This window comes from Capsicum annuum, chromosome 1 (assembly GCF_002878395.1).
Source record: "Capsicum annuum cultivar UCD-10X-F1 chromosome 1, UCD10Xv1.1, whole genome shotgun sequence".
Classification (NCBI taxonomy): domain Eukaryota; kingdom Viridiplantae; phylum Streptophyta; class Magnoliopsida; order Solanales; family Solanaceae; genus Capsicum; species Capsicum annuum.
In genome coordinates this window covers 40,573,321-40,599,691 of record NC_061111.1, presented here as the reverse complement: position 1 = coordinate 40,599,691, position 26,371 = coordinate 40,573,321, and positions in this window count along the sequence as shown.

Sequence of the window (26,371 nt, the reverse complement as noted above, 5' to 3'; positions counted from 1 at the left end):
ATTGGTATCATTGGAAAGCTAATTCAATTATATATAATTTGGTAGGTTTTGATATTCAAAATTACAAATATGTAAGAAGTTATACATGTTTAAAGCTGAACCTTCTAGAATCAAATACCAAGATTTGGTTGAATCAAAGGCTCTTAGCTCAACTTTTCTCTAAGTGATTCCTATGAATATTTTTCCACCTCGATAGCACTCCACACACTAGGATAATGATCATGACACATGTATTCACATACAAATCATGGGATTAGAGTTTACCCACGTAGGAATGATGGTTTAAAGTCTAGCCCAGAAATACGGGGTGTTACAACACTTCGATTTGCTTGCACAGTGGTAGGTGATCTCTGGATTGCTCGTGAGTCAGCTTGAAGTGGTGAGATTTGATTCCTCAAAATACCCTCATTTCATGGTCATGTTTCATTCTTGTATTAGATTATTTCTATAGTTCCTTTTTGGCTATGGTCGGGGGCATGTCCCGACTTGGGTGGATGTTTCGTTTCATAGAGGTTTTACTGACAACATGTGGGTAGATTGTGTTGTGGATTCTTATATCCCTCTTTTTATTGATTCATCTATCTTGTTATATGTCCAGTACTCTTTCACTGCTAGTTATATTGTATTCTGGATGGCTAGGCTAATGGGTGTGGTCTACAGTCCTTAGCGGACTTGAGATACCTGTCATGACTAGGCCTTGATTCGGTTCATGACACGTACCTAGTTTTATTTTTTGTTGTTATAGATTAAGGTGTTGTAAGGGGATATATTTGTCGTGGCACCAAGTGATTTCACGTTAGATATACATATAATGCATATCCTTTTCTATTTCATGATGAATTCCTTCTCTTAACTCATCATAACTTTCACACCTACTATTCTTCTAACAATTACTTTGGCTACAATAAAAATTTGAAGAGAAAGAATCTCCAACAATGTTTTTTAAAAAAATAAAAAATTAGATACGTAAAGGATGAAGAAACAATAGTCATTCCCTCACATATCTAAGTATACAAGAAATATACCGATAGTGTATATATAAAATGTATAACAATGTACATAGTGAATATACACTTCATATACATTATTATATAACATTTGTACACTATATTATGTACATTATACAGTGTATAAGTAATGTATATATAGCGTATAGCAATGTATAAAGGTGCACGTGCATCTCTTATGCATTGTAACAATGTATGTACACTCTCTCGAGACTCAACAATTCTTGATACCATCTTCACCGATGCACCATCATTCATCAATCCCATAGTAGCGGTCTACACATGAAAATATACCAAAAAATTCACCTTAACATCCAGTGAAACAATTTTTTTTCATTTTAAGAATCTCATCAGATCGTAACCTTGAGATGTCAACAATTTAAGATATTTTCAAATATAGTAATCAGTGTAATAACAAACAGAATCTAGCCTAAAGATATTCAAAGATGACTCAAAGGCTGCATAGGCCCAATTAAAAGTTTATTTGGGATTAAGAAAAATACATAAAGTTTTAGATGGAACAAAAGAGGAGAGGAAACAAGATGGTCGTTATAGCTTCTCGGTGAAGTCCAGTTAAGTTCTTGTTAATAAATAAAAACTATATTAAAGTAGGAAATAGACATGAAATTGGAAAAGAGAAGGAAAAAAGAGAGAGAGAGAACCATGAAAAGATAGATAGAAGGAGAAATATAGACTTTTACAAGAAAACAAAAAGTAACTGAGATGCTGACTAAAAGAGTGAATTGAACAGGATTGGAGATAAGTCACATGGGAGACATGGAAAAGGAGTGAGAGACTTAAATATAAAAAAATTTATCGAGGGGTTAAGTGGGGTAATAAGTGAATAGTTAGGCTATTTTGGGTAAGATTATGATCGAATGAACACTTTCCTTAATTTTTATATGTAATAAACTATTCTGGACATGTGCCTTGGGCGTGTATGCTTAGCATTTATCTTTACTTGCTATATGTATTTTGAAATATTTAGTGACATACCATTTTTGTTGTAATAGTATGTTAAATCATATCGATTGTATGTTCATTTAAGAAAAAGGAATTATGAAGCACTATGTAGTACGAATTAATAAATGACAATCCTAAAATCAATATTTTAGAGAAACTAACCGCATTCATGCTATAGCTCACCAATCTTAGCTAGAACCACCAGATAGATCGAAGATGGTGATCTTCATCATCCGTGAAGCTTGAAGGTGATGAGAGTTAAGTATGACAATTATTCTGATTCCAACATCTTCATGCATTAGTTGTATATGTTTCTTCATCTCTCGATTTTTTTTCCTTTCTTTAACTTTTTTAAGGGAAGAAAAAATCAAAAGAACAAAAATGAAAGATTAAAAAAATCAAAATAAAAATAATTTATTTAAGGTAGGCAGGGTGGAGGTGGCGTAAGGTGGGGGTGAGGTGAGGTTGGTGATTTTGAGACAGGGAGAACATATTGACACTTTTTTTCCTACTTTCATTAAGAAAATAATTTTTCTATTAAACGGGTTGAAGTAGAGATTGATTGGGCTCATTTGAACCCAACTTGAAAATGGGTTGGGACTTAATGGGTTGAAATTTACCTAATAGCAAATTATCTTGAACCCAACGCATTAAGTTTTGGATGGATTAGGCGGATCAACTTAATTTGGGTTCATTTTGACACCCCCTACGTCCAGACAATATTCAACATTGATCAATTATGCTTTATAAGCCTAACTCGGCGTAAGTGAATAATAATTACTACTAAAAATAGTAATTAGTGATAGACAAATTCTTTGGTTAAAAAAAATGACGAATTCTTTTGGAAAAATAACAAATCCGTCGCTAATTTAATTATTTTAATACTGAAAAAAAAATTAATAATTCTAATACTTTTTACATATATAAATGGCTTAGTGTGGTTTAATATATAGAAGCAAGAACCATTCGGGCTAAGCCCAAATACAAGAATAAATTAATAAAAAGTTTATGAAGTCGTCGAATTTCAAAAATCAATTATGTCTTGTGTCTAATCTTTATTTCTTAGCTATATTTAGCTCATATAGTAGGCCAGCAGGAGAGTTTCTTACTTGTGATAATTATAACTAGCTGATGACCTCTTTTACATTGTCCTCGCCAATGGATGCGTTGATAGAGAGATATTCATGGAGGTATTCTCCAACCTTGAGGGGCCTGAATGCAAACATGAGAAATCATCAAAAGATAGAATACGTTGTCAAAAGAAATAAAGAAAAATAGAAAGTATAATAATAATAGATGCAATAAGACGATTTAAATTAAAATAAAAATACGAAAGACTAAAATCAGAACAAGTCGTATGTTTGTACGCAGAAAAAGCAATATAAATAAATAAAACTGTAGAATTCTTTTTTATATATAAGATAAAAGGCATATTAAAACACCTTTTTTTTTATATAAAAAATAATAGTAAAAGAACCATCAAAAGTATGATATGACCACACCACACCTAATAAAAAACAATGTCAACAAAAATATAAAAGGCTCAAAAATACCCCTGAACTATCTGAAATAACACAAAAATGTGCCTCGTTAGATTTTTAGCTTAAAAATATCCCTTCGTTAAATATTTGGCTCAAAAATACCCCCCTCTAACGAAATTCGAAAAAGGATCAAAAATACCCCTGAACTATTTGAAATGGCTCAAAAATATCTCTCTGTTAAATATTTGGCTCAAAAATACCCCTTCCTTTAATGAAATTCCACCAAACATGCCACCTAGATAAAAAAAAAAAAAACCACGTGACTATGCCACATTACCATCCACATATAAAATGTTAGTATTTTTTAATTATATGACATTCCTTTCTTCTTTATTTTTATTTTTATTTTTATTTTTTTGTAAAGCGGTGAAACGGAAAAACCAAAAGACCAATCTTTTGCTAATTACTTCATTAGTGTTTTAAAAGTTCTAGATTTCACCTTTTCATTAGTGTTTTAAAAGTTCTAAATTTCATCTTGTTGTTGTCGTTTGGGATGAGAGACATCTTGATCTTGATCTAATGTTAACTCGGAGGAGGAGCTAGAATTTAACTTTTAAGTTAGGAAATGTTGATGTACTAATAATTAAGTTGAATTTACTACATGCAAATTCTTTTTCAAAATAAATGAATTTCTTTTAACACTTGTTTAATCATTCGAAATGAATTCATTTTTCTAAATTCAGTTTTGATGAATAATCTTATTATTTTTAGAACAAGTTTGAAAAGAAGTAAAAATGATACTTAATATTAATAAATTATTCTTTAATTATGTCATTCATTAACTTTTTGAAGATGTGTGTCATATTCAAAGATTCATTAATTTTAGATGAGAGGAGGTATTTATTAAATCATTTTAACATAAATATTTTGAGTAAAAGCTAGTAAAGCCAAACACATCTTTTGAGTAACTAATTTGAAGTTTAGTTTGAAATTTGTTACTTTTACGAGTAAATCTTAATTTTAACTTTTATACTGGGCTAATAATTAATGGGTTTATCAGTTTAATAAGATTCTTTTGTTGGGTTTCACACTTTTAAACCTATTAACAAGAAAAAACTTATTTTTTTAGATGATCAAAGGAATTTGATAATAGCGATGCTACATTTAATAAATTTTTTCAAAAAAAATAAATTATGTAACCACCATTTGTCTACTTTGATTAAAAATTAAAAAGTCGAGTAAGTTTTGTCCGTTTCACCGACATTTTTAAATAAAAATAAAAATAAAGAAGAAAGGAATGTCATATAATTAAAAAATATTAATATTTTACATGTGGATGGTAATGTGACATAGTCACGTAGTTTTTTTTTATCTAGGTGGCATGCTTGGTGGAATTTCGTTAAAGGGAGGGATATTTTTGAGCTATTTCAGATAGTTCAGGGGTATTTTTGATCCTTTTTCGAATTTCGTTAGAGGAAGGGGTATTTTTAAGCTAAATATTTAACGGAGGGGTATTTTTGAGCCAAAAATTTAATGAGAGATATTTTTGAGCTATTTCAGATAGTTCAGGAATATTTTGAGCCTTCTCTATTAAATAAATGATCAAAACAGTTTTTTTTCAAAAATAGAAATAGTAAAAGGAGAGGTGAGATTCATGGGATTTTCCATGCGCGAGTACAATGGGACTTCTTATAAAGGTGATTTTTTTTTTTCGTATATTTAAGGACTCTTAATTTCTTATCATATATTTTAGAACTTTTGACTTTTAATTTCTTCTCATATATTTTAAGACTCTTTACTTTTAATTTCTTCTCCTATATTGTAAAATTCATATATTTTTAGAATTCTTAATTTCTTTTCATATATTATTTTACTAGGGTCTTTCCCATATATTTTCGGACTCCTTAATTTAATTTTAATAAAATAATACCTAAAAAAAAGTAAAAATATAATTTTATCTATTACGAAAACTTTTAATGAAGAACCAAAAATTCAAACAATATTTATAAGACCCATCACAATTTCAGTATTACTAGTTTAGGGTGCGTGCTTTGCACCTGTGCAATTACGTCAAACAATATAATACGATAAGAATAATTTGTTTTAAAATAGCTAAAGGGTAATAAACATGCACTTGTATAGCCAGTAATTGTAAAATAAAATTGTAGCCAACAAATATTAAACATGTTTTTTTCTTCCATTATTTTCCTTTTTCATTTCTTTTCACCAACATAACACATATCTATCTATATCTATATATCCTAAATAGCAAGAAAGTCTTGCTTAAGATGTTGTCAAGTGGCAATTTATAATTACGCCATATATTATTTATTAGGACAACTTAGTTAAATTAGGTAATGATTAGTTAGTAGTTATTTTTTAAAAAAAATTAAAATTAATTAAATACTTATACCTTTTAATATAATATTTTATTTTAAATCTACTACAACTAAAAAATAATTTGTTACTATACGCCACTTTCTTAAAATAATTCGAAATGAAGAAAACTTTTTACTCACACAAAAATAAAATTAACTAGAGAACTTTCTTAAAATTATAATCTATTAAATTTGAAATTGAATGTGTATCAATTAATTAACATCTAAATCTTCTATATATTATTATTTAAAACAAGTAATAAAATAAGAAATGATGTCGGCTTTTTAGGATTTATCAAAGAAATATATCTTCTATGTATCTTACTTTAATATTTTTTCAGTGCTTTAGTTGTTAAGTTATACAGAATAATTAATAAAATATAAAAAAAATAGGAACTCTATAAACCACTATAAAGTAACAGAAAACAACAAAAGCAAAAAATTCAAAGTCATTTAAATTCAAACAAATAAAAAAAGTTTAAATGTAAGTAGATAAATAAATAAATAAAAATTCTTTAACAAAAAATTCTAAACAATTTATTTTAAAAAAATAAGTGATTTCAAATGTGGATTATTCAAATACACTTTTTTTTTTTAAAATTAACAAAAATAATAAAGAAAAAGAAAAAGGAAAACCCTAATATAACCTCCTAATGCACGTCCACACTTTCCTTCCCCATTTCCCTGGCACGTTTCCCACTTTAACATTTCTTAAGTTTTTATTTTTGAAAATAAAAACTAAAAACAAGTACGGAGTAAAAGATAAAAATTGTCAACGGATAAAACCCACATTTTCTTTTTTTTTTTTTAATGAAAATACCCACGTTTCCAAAACATCCATGATGGAGTTGCTAGCATTTTTCTAAGTATTTTAAAATCCTTATATTAATTTTAATTATTAGGCTTTTAAATTTAAAACAGTTACAATTTTCATATTTTTTAGGTTTCTTTTATCACCTTTTACTAGTCCCAGATATGTTTAGAAATACAACAACATTTTGGCAACATCGAACAATTAATGTTCTCATAAAATTCTTTTCTACACCAAAAATAATCATAATGATTCAGTTAAGAGAACTTTCGTTTTTGTAAATAACATTTCTTCATCTCTTTTACGTTTTAAATTTTGTCTATTTTGTGTTTATAAAAATAATATGATTGTTTCTGTAATGAGATGTTGGTAGATTCTTATGTTTACCGAATTTTTTTGATTTAACATCTCCTCTAAATTCATTGCAATATTTATAGATTCTTCTTTCTCCCTCTAAAAAACCTAATGTTTATTTTTAAATTTTCTTTTTATTTCAGGTGCAAGAATGTTTTATCACATGTAAATGTTACAAGGAATTGGAATATTAATGCAAGTTGGAAGCATCAAACAGATCCTACACAGTATCAAGAGAAAGCCCTGATAATAAAACTTAAAAAAAAGAAGAAGATATTTTCAGCAATATGGTGCAATTTGATATCACATTTGGAGAGAACAAGAAATTGAATTTTATTTTTTGGAGGCTTATATTCTATTTTTGAAATTATGTGTTCTCTATTTTATATTGTTATTTGGTGATTATGATAATATATTTATGGTCGTTACTAGAAATAAATAATTATCACCATTGATAAGCAAAACTTAGCAATAAAATTAAAATCGAATTTTGAAAGTGGCCTATCAAAAATTTTATGGGATGCCAAGCATGCTGATATCTATGTGCTTATCTCCAACGTTAACTATGTAGTCTGATATATTTTAGGTTATTTACATTGATGGAATACTACCATACTTTTTTACATTGAATTGATAGGCACTTGACGTTATCGCGATAGGTTTTTCAATTTAAATAATAACATATTTTTTAAAAATAAAATTAGGACAAAATAAATATATAATTAAATACATCAATTAATATAGACATGGAAGTCGGATTCATCCTTCTTACTTTGACTTTAAAACGTTAATTTTAAATTTGAATTAATTCAAATCAACATCTTAATGGATTGAATATTTTAATTTTAAGCTGCTTATAATTTCTCTTTGGAATTTTTAAAATTCAAAGTTGATTATAATTACTCCTATATTTTTGGCTCCTTATTCTTAGTTTATTTTAAAAAATTGTCTTTCACTCCCATCTCCCTTCATGCACTAGCCATGTTCCTTACGACAATCACACACATACACATGCATGCTATATAGGACAATTGAGACCACAAAACACATCATAATATATTGGTCATTTTTTCATTAAAAAGAAATTATAAGCATGCTATATAGGACAATTGAGACCACAAAATACATCATAATATACTGATTATTTTTCATTAAAAAAGAATCATAACATATTCAAGAGGACAGAAGAAGGAACAATGCAAATAGAGGCAAAGATACGGAGTATTTAAGAGTCTTCGAAAAAAATTTTGTTTGAAACAATCAAGTTGAAGCTCTAAGTTTTCCTTTGATTAAAGTTCTCGATGTGATTAAAAAAATTCTAGATTTTTTGACTGTGTGTGCGCTTATCTTTTCAAAAATATTTGAAGTAATTAATTGTTTGATTCATTTGTGATTATATGATGCATTTTTAACATGTATACATATACATGCTATCACTTTTATTTATCTAATATAATTAGCATGTATACATGCTAAAATTTTTGATAAGTTTACATGATTGTTTGTTTGCAGTTAGTAAATCTTTAAATTATGATGAACTTTATGATAAGATCACCTAATTCGAAGCATATTATAGTTATGAGATGAAAAATTCAATTTATGACATGTAAGTGATATCCACAAATTAAATTGAAATTATAATATAATATAAGTGTCTAAAATCATTTATTTGGATATTAGATAAAATACTAAATAAAAAGATAAAATAAAATATTAAATTATTATAGTAAACAAATATTTACAAGATGATAATAGGGTTTGTCTAATGTATTATGATTTGATTAAATAATGCTAAAATTATTTTTAACAAATTTAGAAAAATGGAAGAATTTAAGAAATAGAATAGAAGTGTAAGACTAGATTTAAATGTCCATTCAAAAGAATAATTTATATACTTATCAGATATTAAAAAAATAATAAATAGGGTTATTAATTTTTGGGATGAGGCTAATAAAAATTCACAAAAGTAATGATATGAGAATTTAAATTTTATGAATTCTAAATTTTATGATAGCAATACCATCAAATAATATTTTATTCTAAACCTATATATTTGTATCTATTTAGAAAATTAATTAATACAAATATAGAATTTTCTTTAAAATTATTGGATTCGAGAATTTCATATATCAGCTTTTAGCTAATTGACAAAAAGAAAGACACAAAATAAATAAAATTGAAGAATTGTAAGGAAATTTTTAAAAAACCAAAAAATATTTTAGAAGAAAAGTTACGTTATATTAAAAAGGAAGTAATATATAATGATACTGTATCAAGTGATAAACTAATAAAATAACACCCTAGAAAGTGAAATAAGGAACTCTATTAAGGATATAACATGCAGATAAGACAGCTTCTCCCATATATAGTTAGGTAGACCCGAGCTTAAAAGCATAGAATTCATCATTCCCTTAAGGGTTCTATTCTTTCGTTCGACTACACCATTTTGGTGAGGAGTATAGGGAACACTAAATCGATGGATAATACCATTTTTTCTCACAAAAATCTTCTAAGAGTTTTAGTAATATATTCACCGCCCCTATCAGATCTAAATCTCTTGATTTTCCTGTCTAATTGATTTTCTACTTCTGCTTTGAATTTTAAAAACATGCTTTTAGCCTCATCTTTAGACTTAAGGAGGTATACCTTAGTGTACCTAGAAAAGTCATCAACAAAAGTAATATAATACTTCTTTCCACCTTTACTAATAGTGTTTTTAAAATCTGCTAAGTCTGAATGTACTAGTTCAAGCAATTCGGCCTTTCTACTAGTAACATATTTAAAAGGTTTCTTGACATGCTTTGCTTCTGCACACACAGGACATTTAGAAATACCATCAATATTTACTACAAGAATTAATCCCATTTTTCTAAGTCTTTTAATAGAAGCAATATTAACATGACCTAGTCTATTATGCCATAAATAAATAGACTCAGCAATATAAGCAAAATTAAGAATTTCTTCATTATTGGCAATCTCTTTATCAATGTTCAGTACAAATAAGCCCTCACAAAGGTATCCCTTTCCAACAAAATTTTTTTCACGAGAAATAATTATTTTATTAGCTTCAAAAACAATTTTAAGGCCTACTTTGTTGAGAAGTGCTCCAGAAACTAAGTTTGTACTAAGCGAGGGAATATACAGAACATTGTTCAAGGATAATGTTTTTTTAGAAGTTAATTTAAGTAAAAAAATTTCTTTACCCAAAACTCCAGCAGTAGTAGAGTTACCCATGTAGACACACTCGCTATTGATGGATTCCTCAAAGTCATGGATTGGCTCAAAAATACTTTGAAGCCCCTGTGTCCAACACCCACTCAGTCTTGTTAGACACCAGGTTCGTCTCGACTACTGCCACAATCACTTTATTATCCTCAGCAAGATGAACTTGGACATCATTTTGTCCTCCATGTTTTGAGGTTTGCAAACTATCCCATATTTCTTTAGCAGATTTGTAAGTAACAAATAAATCAAATAAAATATTAGTCATATGACTCAATAAATGCCCTCTAGCATTTATATTATTCTTTTTAACCTTCTTTTTAGCAAATTCATCAAAAATTATAACAGTGTTAGAATCAGTAATAATGTTAGAACCATCATTAAACAAAATATAATAGAACTTCTAATTGTTCTAAGAAAATCAGAAATTTTTGTGACCAACGTTTAAAATTATTTTCGTCCAATGACTCAAGTTTTGATAAATCAGAAAAAGTTTTGTTCAAAAAAATAGCCATTTTATCAACATTGTATGTAAGGAAATCACTTTCAAATTATTGGGAAAAAATTACTACAATATTGATATGGATATGAAATTAATAATTGTAATAAAATAGTCACAAATACTATGTCGTGGCAAGTCACTGCCTTGAAAGCAATTTCAGCCCCACTCCGGTGCAAATCCTTCTAGCCGGTCGCTTCCCAAAGTTCCATAGCTACTTCCAAATACGTGCATTCATGGCTGACAATTTGGAGGTTGCCTAAACCAAGTTCCCAAAATAAGGAGTTTAGGAAGAAAGAAGAAAAAATATTTTGTATTCTCTTTTGATGTGGTCTTTTATTTTTCATAGATGTTCCTTATATAGGATATTGAAAATAATGTTATTGGAAGAAATGAGTAAATTTGAGAAATGTATATATTAATATTAACAACATAAAAGCACTATTAACTTACAAAATATGTTCATCTCCTACCTAACGTATGTGTGTATGTTCAACTCCTTTGAAATATACTTTAGTTATTACTTTTTTTTTTCTTTATTCATTGCATTATAAAAATACTTTAAGGTAGTATTAACTCCACATTAAACACCTATCACTGTACAAATATTTGGTTTTTGTTTATAATAGTAGTGGGTGGTTTGATTTAATTTAATTTGACTTTTAATTGAGAAAATTTGTCGATATTAATTCTCATAATACCTCTTATCATATATTGTTCTCTTATCATATATTTTAGAAGTTTAAATTTTTTATAATTTTTGAAGTCTTTTACCACATATCACTAATATAGACATCTTTTTGATCCCAAAATTATTATTCAACTCAACGAGTAACTACAAAACTACAAATCATGATATACGATAAAATTTTGGAGTTTAACAGATCTATAAGATATTTATTTAAATAAAGAAAAAAAAGAAAGAAGATAACCTTTGATTTCTCTGATTAATCCATTAGGCAATATCATACTTCTTTTATCCAGTAATTTTAATCATAAATTTTTAACTGAGAGAGAAAATAAGAGAAATTATTAAAAAAAAAAAATTTATTATAAATTATTAATTATGTATAATTCATGTATAGTTTTTAAAGTTATCAACGATAAAAAACAAAAAAAAAATAAAAGACTTATAATAATGGATGTAAGAACACTACTTAAATCAAACCCAACATAAAATAAAAAAGTTCTAGAGGTAGAACCTAAATACTCGAAGTAAAGAAAGTGTCTAGTATTTAGCTTCTCAGATTCCAATCAAAACAATTCTTATAAAATAATTAAAAATAATGAAGAAGGATGAGGAATGAACTTGAAGAATATAGTGTGGAAATAACAGTAAAAAATTGGGGTCATGTTGGTCATACCACATGCTACAACGGTGGAGCTGTAGTATAGCAAACAATATCGAATACAATCTGATTCATTTTACTTTAAGATTGTGTTTGTATTTTATGGCATTATTTTTTTTCCGAGTATTCCTCGATATTTTTATCTCTTTCAGTGTTCCACGACATTGGCTCCTCTTCATATAAGGTTAGATTTTTGTTTTTAAATTTGTGTTGGCTTCACTTCATATAAAACCACGTTTTTGTTTATTAAATTTTAGGACTCTTAAATTTTTCATGTATATTTTTTACCATATATTTTAAAAGTCCTTATTTTATCACGATTCTTTATATATAGGAGTCAATATTGTAAAGAAAATTAAATAATTATTTTAAGAAAAAATAGTAAAAAAAGTAATTTTGTTATTGAACAAAATAGTAAAGAATAAAATGAATTAATATTTGGTATAAGAACATCGTATTTTCATTGAAATTAATCAAATAATGTTTGACCACAATTTGATTGCAGATAAATTCAGTCTTAGCACATTAAATATATTATATAGGAAAGTTGAATTACTTTTATAACTTTTATGTGATTAAATGAACTTGAAAATGATATTCCTAATTATGTAATAATTCAAAAACTACTAAAAGAGCCCTCGTTTTGCACTGTAAGTTTCTTAGCACACTAGTTTAGTTGCATGCGATTTGCGCGTATACTTCACTTTAATGAGTTCAAATATTACACTATAAAAGATATTTGTTCAAATAATAAAGATGAATATAATAATTAAATTTAATATCTTTTGAGCATGTAAAGATGAATTTATTTATTAAATCTAACCTTTACCCAAAACGACAATAGAGATATCAAAATTATACAATTAAATCTAACCTTTCAACAAAATAATACGATAAAACTGATATCAAAACAATACAGTTAAATTTAAATTTTACACACAAAATTTTTTCAAAGCCAATCGAGATTATCTACGAACTCTAAACTACCACAAAATAACAAACTAATAGAGATATTAAAATAATACAATTAAACCTAACCTTTACCTAAAAAAAATTTCAAAGTCGACCGACATTCATCTGACATCTGTAAATTAAAATAAAATAATAAGATAATAAAGATATCAAAACAATACGATTAAACCTAACTTTTCCACAAAAAATTCTTCAAAGCCAACCAACATTCATCTACGACCTGTAAACTATAAAAAAAATAATATAATAGTGATCACAAAGCTTCGATTTTGATCCAACTAATTCTTGTCTGAGCGAAAATTTTGACCCTAAAGAATGATTTTGAATGAAAACAACGAAGATTTATATATACACACATGTTCAATTCTATTATGCTGACAAAAACAGTGAAGAAGTTGGTGGTTAGAAAATCAAACATCCACCAATCTAGACATGCAATCGAATCAAGTTAGACGAGCATCAATCATATTCTTCCAATAGGCAAACCGGTTTATTTTCTAGTTTAACGTACATCTCAATATTTATAGAAATATTTTCTTAATAGAGTCATATTTTAGGAGTATTTTTCTAATTGAATGGTAGAAAGGAAAATATTAATTAATTCTACTACCATATATTTTAGGAGTTCCATATATTTTAGGAAGTCTAGTTAATATAACAAAAAATAATTAAATAATAAATTGAAAAAAAAAATATAAAAAGACAGTTTTGTCTAAAAAAAAATCTTTTAATGAAGGGTAGAAAGTTCAAATCACTTTTCCAAGAGTCTCTACACTTTTAATATATTATTATTATAGATATGTAATCATATTTCTAAGTTGTTTATTTTTTTTATTTGTAGCACCTCTCAACTTTTCTAGAATATTTAATCATTTAAAATAATTAAATTTTCATATAGCTTCTTATATGCTTGAAAATTCAAGCAGGCAAAGTCTTTTTTATTAATTAAAAATTTGTCTATATTTTACATGTAAGGGTTTCTTTGATCCAATTCTAAACAGTAATTAAATCCAACACTTATTTCTTTTGAAAATGAGGAAGCATTGCAAAATAATACTCCTAGCAATTAATTTAAGACTATGTTCAATCGAGAATGAAGGTAATCCAAATAAAGAAAATAAATGAAAAAAGAGATAATTTAGAAGAAGAAAAAACACGCCTTCGCTCGTAATCGACAAAAAGTCTCAATCACATGCTCCACGCACATGAATCTTTCTTCATCTGCACAAGAATATTGAAAAATCAATCAATAATGATGTAAATAAATCTATTCATATTTTGATTGAGGAACGTTATACAGAGCTAGATTTAAAATTTAAATTTGATGACATTCGACTTAGTTTTTGCTATTAATATCAAAAGTCAAAATTATATTGGTATTGATGCATGAAAACACACTCTAAATAATAAAGCTACATTATATAAACTCTAAATTCTTCAAAAGTTTATTCAAACGTTCATCCATAATATAGACTTGGATAAAATAGAAACTACGATAAAAAAATATGGTAATCGAGATATTAGAATAATACAATTAGCCTAATATTTATACAAAAATTTCTTAAAATCCAATTGAACATTCATTTACAATACAAACCTGAAGTTGATGAAACTATTATAGACCGCACCTTCCAAGCTCATCGAAATAGTAGTTATAAGAATATTTATGCCACCAATACACCTAAATATATATAAACATATATTGAATAAAAAAAATTTCAAATATCATAAAAAAATAATGGTAAACATGAAATAATAAAACTCTTTATAAAAGTACATTTCTCGATCCCTTTCCAAATTAATTTTATTTGTTTCATCTTTGTGTATAATATAATTCAAATACCAAAAGAAGAAAAAAGAAAAAAAAGCAAAGGTCAAGTGCAATCAGGAGTATGTTAGACAACCTAATATTTCAATAGGGTTTTTATATTCCATATATTTTAGCCAAAGTTATATTTTTTTCTTTATTTTTGAAAAATCATGTACACAAAAACAAAAATAAATAATATATATATATATATATATATATATATATATATATATATAAGTCAACCACCCTTTTTTTATTTTTTATTTTTGGAAAAGTGACGCACCAAAAAAACAAAATCATCTTCTTTGAGTAAAATTCAACATAAGTTTTTTTTGTGGAGTACATCAGAACATCAACACAAACATTATCATAAATTGAGGAATTCATCTATAACAAAAAAATCTGTTTTTATTTAATTTTTTCATATATTTATTAATCAATATTATAAATTGAAGTGAAAAAAAGTGAAAAGACAATATCATCTATTGTGGAGTCTTTCAATGAATGACAAAAAATTCAAACAATATTTTTAAAGCCCTTCATACTTTTAATATATTAGAGATAGAGATTAGAGACTAGAGATTAGAGATAAAGATACATAGATAAATACATGGTATAATATATTATACACCATAAATATATAAATATGCTTTGTATATTTCTTTATATATTTTGTATATTTATAGAATGTGTGTGGTATATATGGTATAAATTTTTTATACATAATATACTTTGTATATATATGGTATAAGTATAATACTTTATATATTTATGAGTATAATAAATATAATTATTTGTGTATAAATATAATAAGTATTATGGTATATAGGGTAGCTGTTGTAGTTTATAGTATAAATTTGTTATAATGGGCATATTATTTTTATGAAAAACATAATACCAAGTATTTGTTATATAAATAATTGAATGATTATGGGAAAATAGTATATAAATTAATGATGCAGAGATAATATATTTAGGTTATTTAAGAATATTTTAAATATTGAATACTAGAGAGAGAAAGATCTGAAAGTAGCTTTAGGATTATCTTTTACACCAGTTTTAATTTGAAAACTAAAAATAATTCCTTAAATTATGATGAATTGATAATTAGTTATATCATAAAATTAGAAGTTATGATCATCTTTTCTATTTTTTTTTAAAATGGCTATATAAGTAAAAAATAAAATTTTATTAAAAAATAAATTTTTATTTTTTTAATATTAAAAAAATACTATTTTTTATGTACTTAGGTTTAAGGATGATCTTTTCATGTAATTTCCCCTATATATTAAGGTTGAATCAGGACATGAGCTGACTAAGGTGGAAAAAAAATCTAAATATACAACATTAGATTGTTTAATGTAAGTTATAGCAACTCTTTTTGGTTTGCAAGTTATAGCAAGTTTTTTTTTTAAAAAAATAAAAATAAATTTTTTGATATTTAAAAACGTTTTTTCCTTTCTTGGTAAAGAAAAATATACCCTTTAAAATAGATTGTAGTTATTAAAGGATGTCAATCACCCCCAATTTCTCTCAAACGGTTGTAAAACAACTTCTTCTTCCCCAACAATAATCTTCTTCAACAAATGAACAAAATATACTAATTGAAACACAAAATCTCTCAATTAAGGGTGATATTTAAGGCGTTGAATTGAATTAAAATACTGACTAAAGTATTTAATTGAAATTGTGTTTATTCAAAGGAAAAAAATTAAAAAAAATGGGCCGATTGTGTGAAAACATGGAGGGTCATAATTTACATTCAATCATGATACAACATGTAGGTAGATGGATATCACAGATGTTTTTTTATGTATTCAATCATAATCTCTCAAATAATTTTGGCATTTACAGCGAGAAATTCTATTATAATACTGACTTAAGTATTTTAATTGAAGCTATGAAGTTGTTCAAAGCCAAACAAATGAAAAAGACAATAATTTTCTCATAATATGGATGGTGATAATTTACATTCAATCATGATACAATATGGAGGAAACTGAAATGTCACATGTAATTTCAATCTTTTTTAATATTCAAATTCTTCCAATTTCATATATAAAATTATGTTGATTTGATTGCATTTTTTTTTGTTTTGTATTGATTTAAAAAGTACATATGCAAATTTCAAATTTAAAGAAATTATATATTATTAAAAAAATACAATACAATGACCAGACCAATGTTATTGCATATTCGTGTGTAGTCATATTCGAATCAAGAAAAGGTGAATAAAAATTTCTTCATCAAGTATCCATTGTGTATAACGTTGAGGGATATGACTATGGATGTAATATTGTGGCGTCTAATTCATTGTTGATGAAAACAATTTACATTCGAATAAAGAAATTCGGGAGATAAAAGGATTTATATTCAAATAATTGCTTGGGGCCAAAGCAATAATCATTCAAATGTAGAAGATCTACCGATTCAACATTAAACATGATGTGATTAGTTGTTTTTGTTTTACCATTAAGATACTATCACGATAAAGAAAAGGGCCATGATAGCACTTGTCGCGGCGTATCTTGACAAGTACGCCTATCACCCAAACTGATACAAAAAGAAAAAAGATAAAAATGACCAAGGTAAGACTTCTAGAACGAAGCCGAACAATACAAGTAATCATAACAATGCGGAAAGAACCTATCCAAATATGCCTAGGTCATCAGCCATAAAAAAGGACTCTCAGTAAACCAGGGGTCATTGGTCAGCTCTTCAATTCATGCAACTTAAGTTTTTGGCATCATCAAAGATCCAGTGGGTTCGAGCATCTGTTAATCTCCCTCCCTTCAAGAACTAATTCAATAGGAAGGTTAGTTTTCAGAAGGGAGACTAAAGTTAGTAATGACAATTTGGTAAGCTTACCTATAATGATTACCAGGCCTAAGCAGACTAGACCCTCTTTTCGTGCACCAAAAAAAGCTTGTCATACACCTTAGTATTGGAGATCTCAGCTGGTTATTGAAAGAAAAAAGGGAGTTAAGCAACAAAGATCAACCTCAGATGATTAAACAAAAAAGGAAACTTACTTTTGAAGCTAAAGATTTATACAGCATAGCTATACAAGGGAATGATATTCACCACCCAACAAAGCAGAAGTTGGAGCTGAAGATTGAAAAACAAGTCCATGGAAACCCTACACTAAGAGCAGAAGAGGCGGAGGGTACTAATGAACTTCTTAGCTCAGTTAGGAAACCCTACTTACTTATATATATGTATTTTTTTGGGCCGGGTTTCAAAAATCCGGTCCATATTTATTTTCTTTGCTACTTAGTTTGTATTTTGAATGGGTTAGCCCATTCTTGGCTTTTTAACTTTTGATTATTAATAAAATACAAATTAAACCAAAAAAAAAAGTTATCCAAATATCATACATTCCCAAAACTAGGTGTCAATAGTATACGAACTTCTAATACAATTCATGAGTCGAATACATTGGAAAATAACCATAGAGAAGAAATCTCTGAATACTAATAAAGACATAACTAATACAGAGAGATAGAGGCAAACTCCAGATATAGGAATGTCCAACCACTACCTTGAGTAATCTGAAGACGCCCGAAATCAATCAATTCGAGGCGCACTCGAGCTAGGGCCTGTACCGAAAGGGCGCAGTAGGCATGAGTACGGTCCACTTGTACTCAGAAGGTATCATAGACCGATCAAGAAAAGTAGTAAATGAAGCATACAAAATATACACTAAGGTCACGCCACCTACAATCAGAAAATGTCCCAAAGTAGTAACTCACACCGCTTGTACTAACGGTACTATAGTATCCATATATAATACAACAACATACCAGATAGGGATACAAATACACATAATATCACATACAAGTAGAACAAAGAGAAACGTGTATACTCAAGATCATCAAGGACAAACAAAGGAAGATAGAACAGTTAAACATTAACAAGTCAAGATATAGAACAAATAGATATATGACAAATCAATATAACAATACAAGCACAACATAACACAATAAACAAGTGCAATGTATATGATGATGATGCATGAGGTCGTTGCACTACCTTCAATATCATCGTACAATCCCCGTATACACCCACGGAGGCAAGCCTCCTGACGTGGGATCCATGGGGAGTGCTGTAATACCTCATATTTTTGTGTGTACTTGTTCTATTTATATGGAACTTGATATATCTTTGTGGTGTAGATGGAGTTCTAAATACTTTCCATGTGGTTTAATGTGACCAAGTATATACAAATTTTAAGTTAGATTAAAGAGTTAAGAACTAAAAATTGAGTATTTTGTTAAGGTGCTTTCTTGACTTACTTAAGCTAGTAAATGGATCACTTATTTGAGATATTTGGACCAAGTTAATGGGATCAAGACCATGTATCATATTAGGCCTTATATTAATGTACTCATTTGAGCCCAATTAAGTAAAAGAGAAAGAAAATGGAGAAAAGAGGCCCAATACTCAAATCTGCCAAATACCAAGTTAAAGAGAAGACAAGGAGGAAAAACTGGTAGCTAAAGGCCAATAGTTTTTGATCCACAAAGGCCCAATATATTGGGAAAGTGTATACATCAATTGCTTGACAAAATATGTCCCAAAAGTAGTCAATAAATTCGTCCAAGAGCAGCTCCTACCTATGGATTGAAATCAGTAATTTTTCTCATTTTAACTTAGCCTAAATTTCCAGCTTTCTAGGTTTTTCTCTCTTGTTCTCTCTTGGCTATGAAACAAACCTATAATTCCACAAGGGTTCTTGGGATTGAACGTCCTTCCAAGCTAAAGGTAAGTGAATAATTCATGAGCTTGTACCATGGAAACTATGTGTTCTTTAAGATTAATTTTCGGACAACCCTCTCTATAAGTTTGGACAGTCCATTGTTCTTAGTTATTAAGGGATTTCTCTTTTCTCTTTTGATGTGTGTGTGAAGGGATTAAGCTATTGAGGAAATACACATTAAGACACTAAAATACCAAGGAAATCAAGGTATGGTTGCTGTCCACTTTTGTCCTTTTTCCATATACATGTGTTGATAGAGGATTGCACATATTGGGTTGCTATTAAAGGATGATTGGGTGTTGTTGCGGACTGTTTTGTGTGTTTTTGTTGTGGGCTTCCCGGTTGCTATTGGGAAAAGGTGTGATTAGTTTGTATTGAATTAATAGTATGGCGGGGGTTTGTCCTGACCTTAGCTAAATTTTGTGTATCGTCTAGAGGCTTTATAGCCCAATGTTAAGTTAAGCATGGTAGTGTGTTATCTTGTAGATGTTATGACCCCAACGTCCAAGTCTATTATGTACATAGTTTTAGGGCTTGTCATTTATATTTTTTTTATTAAGGCATTTTATTCGTATATGGCAAAACCTTTGCCTATTATAGTTGCATGCATGTGAATTCCAAGGTTATAGGTTGGTTCTCTCGGGCCTTCACGACTACGGGTGCCTGTCCACCCCAGTAGGATTTGAGGCATGACAAAAGTGGTATTAGAGCGAGTCATCCTAGGGAGTCTACAAAGCCATGTCTACGTAGAGTCTTGTTTATGGGTGTGTTGTGCATCACATCTATAAACATGAGGCTATGGGACATTTAGGGATTGTCTCTTTTCTTCATATCTTAGATCGTGCAATAGAGCCCATGTTGTAGATAAATTTTTATATTTAACCATTGAATCTTTTTGTTTCTCTTATTATAGTAAGGATGCCAGTTACTAGGAGTAAGAGTATAGGAAAGCGAATAGATGTGGCTGCTGGAGAAGGAACTAGCAAGACACCACCTATACAAGCTAATGAAAGTGAGGCTCAAGCTGAGTATGTATCATAAACTTCTTCCACTCCAGAAGAGCTAAGAAAGAGAAGAACCACATCCTCAGAGCCACCTATTAATACTACTGATCAAGATCTTAGAAATATGGTGCAACTTTTGGCTCGTATAGTTTCTGGACAAGCTCAAGGGCAAGCCATTCCTACTATAGGTTCTAGTGGTGCAGCTAGGGAGGCTAGCCTTTGGACACAATACTTTCTTAAGTTGGATCCTCCCACCTTCACCGGATCAGATATTAATGAAGACCCATAGGACTTCATTGATCAAATCCAGAGGGCTCTAGATGTTATGCATATATCAGGTAAAAAGACAGTTTAGTTAGCAGCATATAGATTCAAAGGGGATGTTATATTTTGGTACGAAGACTGGAAACGATCTAGAGGTATCGATGCATCCTCAGCTACTTGGAAAGAGTTCAAAGAGGCATTTCTTGATCATTCCCTTCCATTCGAAATTCGATAGGCCCGTGCAGATCAGTTCTTGAATTTTTGCCAGGGGAATATGAGCGTGAGTGAGTACAACCTCCGATTTAACTCCTTGTCTAGGTATGCTCTTAATATTTTAGCTACTATGGATGATAGAGTTCATCGATATATGGATAGGTTGGATCCATATTTGGTTAGAAATTGTACTATTGCTGCTTTGAACAAAGACATGGACATAGCAAGGATACAAGCTTTTGCATAAAAAATGGAGGATCAGAGACAAAGGGGAAAAACACAAGAATTGAAAAGAGGATATTCCAAGAGGGCCAGATCTACGGGGTAGTTTATGGCATCCCAAGGAGATTTTAGGCCTCGATTTTCTAATAGACCACCTAGGCCATTATCTTCTTATTCTGCAGCTAGTGCTCTACCACAGTTTCAAGGGTCCAAAGGTAATCAATTTGGGCAAAGAAGTAAGAGTAAGGGTTCACGAACAGTGGGTATCAAGGGTAAGGAAGTATAAGCCAATTAATACCTCCTCGACAGCCATGTAAACAATGTGGAAAACTTTATTTAGGTGTATGTCGATTCGGGAAAAATGCTTGCTTTTGGTGTGGTATGTCGGGGCATATGATGAGAGAATGTCCACAAAGGGGCATAGGTGGTATGGCACGACCTACTGGATCAGCCATTGAATCATTATCATCGGTACCTTATTCAGGTAGGGGTGTACAACCTATGGGTCATGTTAGGGGTGATAAAGGAGCAACTAGTTCTAGTGGAGTTCAAAATTATACGTATGATTTAATGGATCGACAAAATTTAGAGGGTTCTCCAGATGTGGTTACAGGTACATTGTCTATCTTTTCACTTGACGTATATGCATTAATTGATCCCAGTTCTACCTTATCATATGTTACTCCATTGGTCACTGGAAAGTTTAAAAGAACACCAGAATTGCTAGCTAAGCCATTTGAAGTGTCTACGCCTGTTGGGGAATCCATTATAGCTAGAAGGGTTTATCGAAATTGAATTATAACTATTTGTGGTCGCGATACGATGGCTGATCTTGTTGAGCTGGAAATGGTAGATTTTGATGTTATAATGGGTATGGACTAGTTGGCGTCTTGTTATGCCACAGTAGATTGCCGAACTAAAAGGGTGTATTTCCATTTTCCAAAGGAGGCAGTCCTTGAATGGAGAGGTAATATTAGTGCGCCAAGAGGTAAATTTATTTCTTATTATAAGGCAAAAAGAATGATTTCCAAAGGTTACATATATCATCTAGTTAGAGTGAAGGATACAGATGAGGAGCCACCAACTCTTCAAACTATTTCGGTGGTAAATGAATTTCCTGATGTATTTCCTGAAGACCTTCCAGGTTTGCCTCCTGAACGAGAAGTGGAGTTTGGTATTGATGTTATTCTAGGCACCCAACCAATCTCAGTTCCTCCGTATAGAATGGCCCCGACAGAATTACGAGAATTGAAAGAGCAATTGAAAAACTTACTAGAGAAAGGATTCATAAGGCCTAGTATATCCCCCTGGGGCGCACCAGTGTTATTTGTGTGTAAGAAAGATGGTTTATTGAGAATGTGTATTAACTACCGGCAACTGAATAAGGTGACTATTAAAAATAAATATCCCCTCCCAAGAATTGATGATTTATTTGATTAGTTACAAGGCTCCAAGTGCTTCTCAAAGATTGATTTGAGGTCAGGTTACCACCAAGTGAGGGTCAAAGAGAAAGATATATCCAAGACAGCTTTCCGAACACGGTACAGTCATTATGAGTTCCTAGTCATGTCATTTGGGCTAACAAATGCACCCACAACTTTTATGGATTTGATGAATAGAGTGTTAAAGCCATTCTTAGATGTTTTCGTGATAGTTTTTATAGATGATATTCTAGTTTATTCCAGATCAGAAGAGGACCATGCCAATCATTTACGCCAGGTATTGCAGATTCTTCCTGATCGCAAGCTATATGCAAAGTTCTCTAAATGTGAATTTTGGTTAAAATCGGTGGCATTCTTGGGTCATATTGTATCTAGTGAAGGAATAAAGGTTGATATTCAAAAGATAGAAGCCATGAAGAGTTGGCCAAGGCCCACAATGCCTATTGAGATTCGTAGTTTTCTTGGGTTGGCAGGTTATTATAGAAGGTTTGTTGAAGGTTTTTCTTCAATTTCTGCACCTTTAACCAAGCTAACACACAAAGCATCTAAGTTTCAATGGAATGATGCCTATGAAATGAGTTTCCAAGATCTGAAGAATAAGTTGACTTCTACACCCGTATTGGTACTTCCAGAAGGCACAGAAGGGTATGCAGTGCATTGTGATGCTTCAAGAATTGGCTTAGGATGTGTATTGATGCAGCATGGTAAAGTAATAGCATATTGCTCTAGACAATTGCGGACACATGAGAAAAACTATTCTACGCACTATCTCGAACTAGCAGCAGTTATATTTGCTTTAAAGATATGGCGCTACTACTTGTATGGGATTCATGTTGACATATATACTGATCATAAGAGTTTGCAATATATCTTTAGCCAGAAGGATCTAAATTTGAGGCAACGGAGGTAGCTTAAACTATTAAAAGACTATGATGTTAATATCTTGTATCATCCAGGGAAAACAAATGTGTTAGCTGATGCACTAAGTCGTAAGGCTATAATAACATCTATAGAAAGGAAAGGGATGATTAAATATCTCCACCAACTAGCTAATTTGGGGGTTCGCCTTCTTGAAACTCCAGATGAGGGGCTTATTGTTCATAATGCAGCAGAATCTTCATTAGTAGCTAAAGTAAAAGAGAAGCAATATATAGATACAATTTTATTACAGCTTAAGGAGAATGTACAATGTGGTACGACTACAGCATTTGAGCTTACGCGGGAAGGAGTACTTCAGTGCCAAAATAAATTATGTGTGCCTAATGTAGATGAGCTAAGAAAGAGGATTATGACAGAGGCACATCGTTAGAGGTATTCCATTCATCCAGGGTCAAATAAGATGTATCAAGATTTGAAAGAAATATATTGGTGGAGTGACATGAAAAAGAACATTGTAGAATTTATAGCTGAATGTCCAAATTGTCAAAGAGTTAAAGTAGAGCACCAGAAGCCCGGGGGTTATATGCAATGCATAGATCTTCCAATCTGGAAGTGGGACATGATCAACATGGATTTCATCACTGGTGTGCCTCGTACATCTCGAAAGTTTGATTCCATATGGGTGATAGTTGATAGGCTTACCAAATCCGCATACTTCCTACCAGTAAAGACCACTTACACAGTTGAAGAGTATGCGAAATTGTAAATTAAAGAGATAGTCCGACTACACAGAGTGCCAATCTCTATTATATTAGATCGGAGAGCCCAATTTACTGCAAATTTTTGGAAGTCTTTTCATAGGAATTTGGGAACACAAGTGAATCTGAGTATAGCTTTTCACCCTCAAACAGATGGACAAGGAGAACGTACCATTCAAACACTTGAAGATATGCTATGAGCTTGTGTATTAGACTTTAAGGGTAGTTGGAATGATCATTTGCCTCTTATCGAGTTTGCCTACAATAATAGCTATCATTCAAGTATCAAAATGGCACCATATGAAGCTTTGTATGGAAGAAAGTGTAGATCACCAATTAGATGGTTTGAAGTGGGTGAAACTGCCTTGTTTGGACCAGATCTTGTTTATCAAGCTATGGAAAAGGTTAAAGTAATTCAACAGCAGCTGAAAATGGCCCAAAGTCAACACAATTCATATGCAGATATTAGAAAAAAAGGGCTAGAGTTTTCTATCGGTGATTGGGTATTCTTGAAGGTATCACCAATAAAAGGGGTGATGAGATTTGGTAAGAAAGGAAAACTAAGTCCACATTATATAGGCCCATATAAGATTATTCGGAGGTTTGGCCAGTCGCATATGAGTTAGAGCTACCCCAAGAGCTCTCAGCAGTACATCCAGTATTTCATGTCTTAATGGTTTGAAAGTGCATCGGAGATCCATCACATATCAGTTCTACTGAAGACGTACAAGTTATGGAAGATCTCACCTATGAGAAAATACCTATTGCCATTCTAGATCAACAAGTTAAGAAGATAAGGAATAAAGAAATAGCATCTGTAAAAGTACTTTGGAGAAACCAGCAAGTGGAGGAGATCACATGGGAAGCTGAGGAAGCAATGAAATCCAAATACCCTCATCTATTCAAATACGAAGAGAAAGTCTAAGATGCTGAATTAGAGCAATAACAAGTAAGTGTTTATATATATATATATATAAGTACTGTGTGATGATAGGAATATTAACCTTAGGCTTGAACTTGTTTTAGTTGGACAATTATGCTAACATTTGAGGACGAATGTTCTAAAGGGGGGAAGGATGTAACACCCCATATTTTTGTGTGTACTTGTTCTATTTATATGGAATTTGATATATTTTTTTGGTGTAGATGGAGTTCTAAATACTTTCCATGTGGTTTACTGTGACCAATTATATACAAATTTTAAGTTGGATTAAAGAGTTAAGAACTAAAAATTGAGTATTTTGTTAAGGTGCTTTCTTGACTTACTTAAGCTAGTAGGTGGATCACTTACTTGAGATATTTGGACCAAGTTAATGGGATCAATACCATGTATCAGATTAGGACTTATATTAATGTACTCATTTGAGCCCAAATTAAGTAAAAGAGAAAGAAAATGGAGAAAAGAGGCCCAATACTCAAATCTGCCAAATACCAAGTTAAAGAGAAGAAAAAGAGGAAAAATTGGTAGCTACGGCCCAATAGTTTTTGATCCACAAAGGCCCAATATATTGGGCAAGTGTATACATCAATTTCTTGACAAAATATGTCCCAAAAGTAGTCAATAAATTCGTCCAAGAGCAGCTCCTATTTATGGATTGAAATCATCAATTTTTCTCATTTTAACTTAGACAAAATTTCCAGCTTTCTAGGTTTTTCTCTCTTATTCTCTCTTGTCTATGAAACAACCCTATAATTCCACAAGGGTTCTTGGGATTGAACTTCCTTCCAATATAAAGGTAAGTGAACAATTCATGAGCTTGTACCATGGAAACTATGTGTTCTTTAAGATTAATTTTCGGACAGCCCTCTCTATAAGTTTGGGCAATCCATTGTTCTTAGTTATTAAGGGATTTCTCTTTTCTCTTTTGATGTATATGTGAAGAGATTAAGCTATTGAGTAAATACACATTAAGACACTAAAATACCAAGGAAATCAAGGTATGGTTGCTATCCACTTTTGTCCTTTTTCCATATACATATGTTG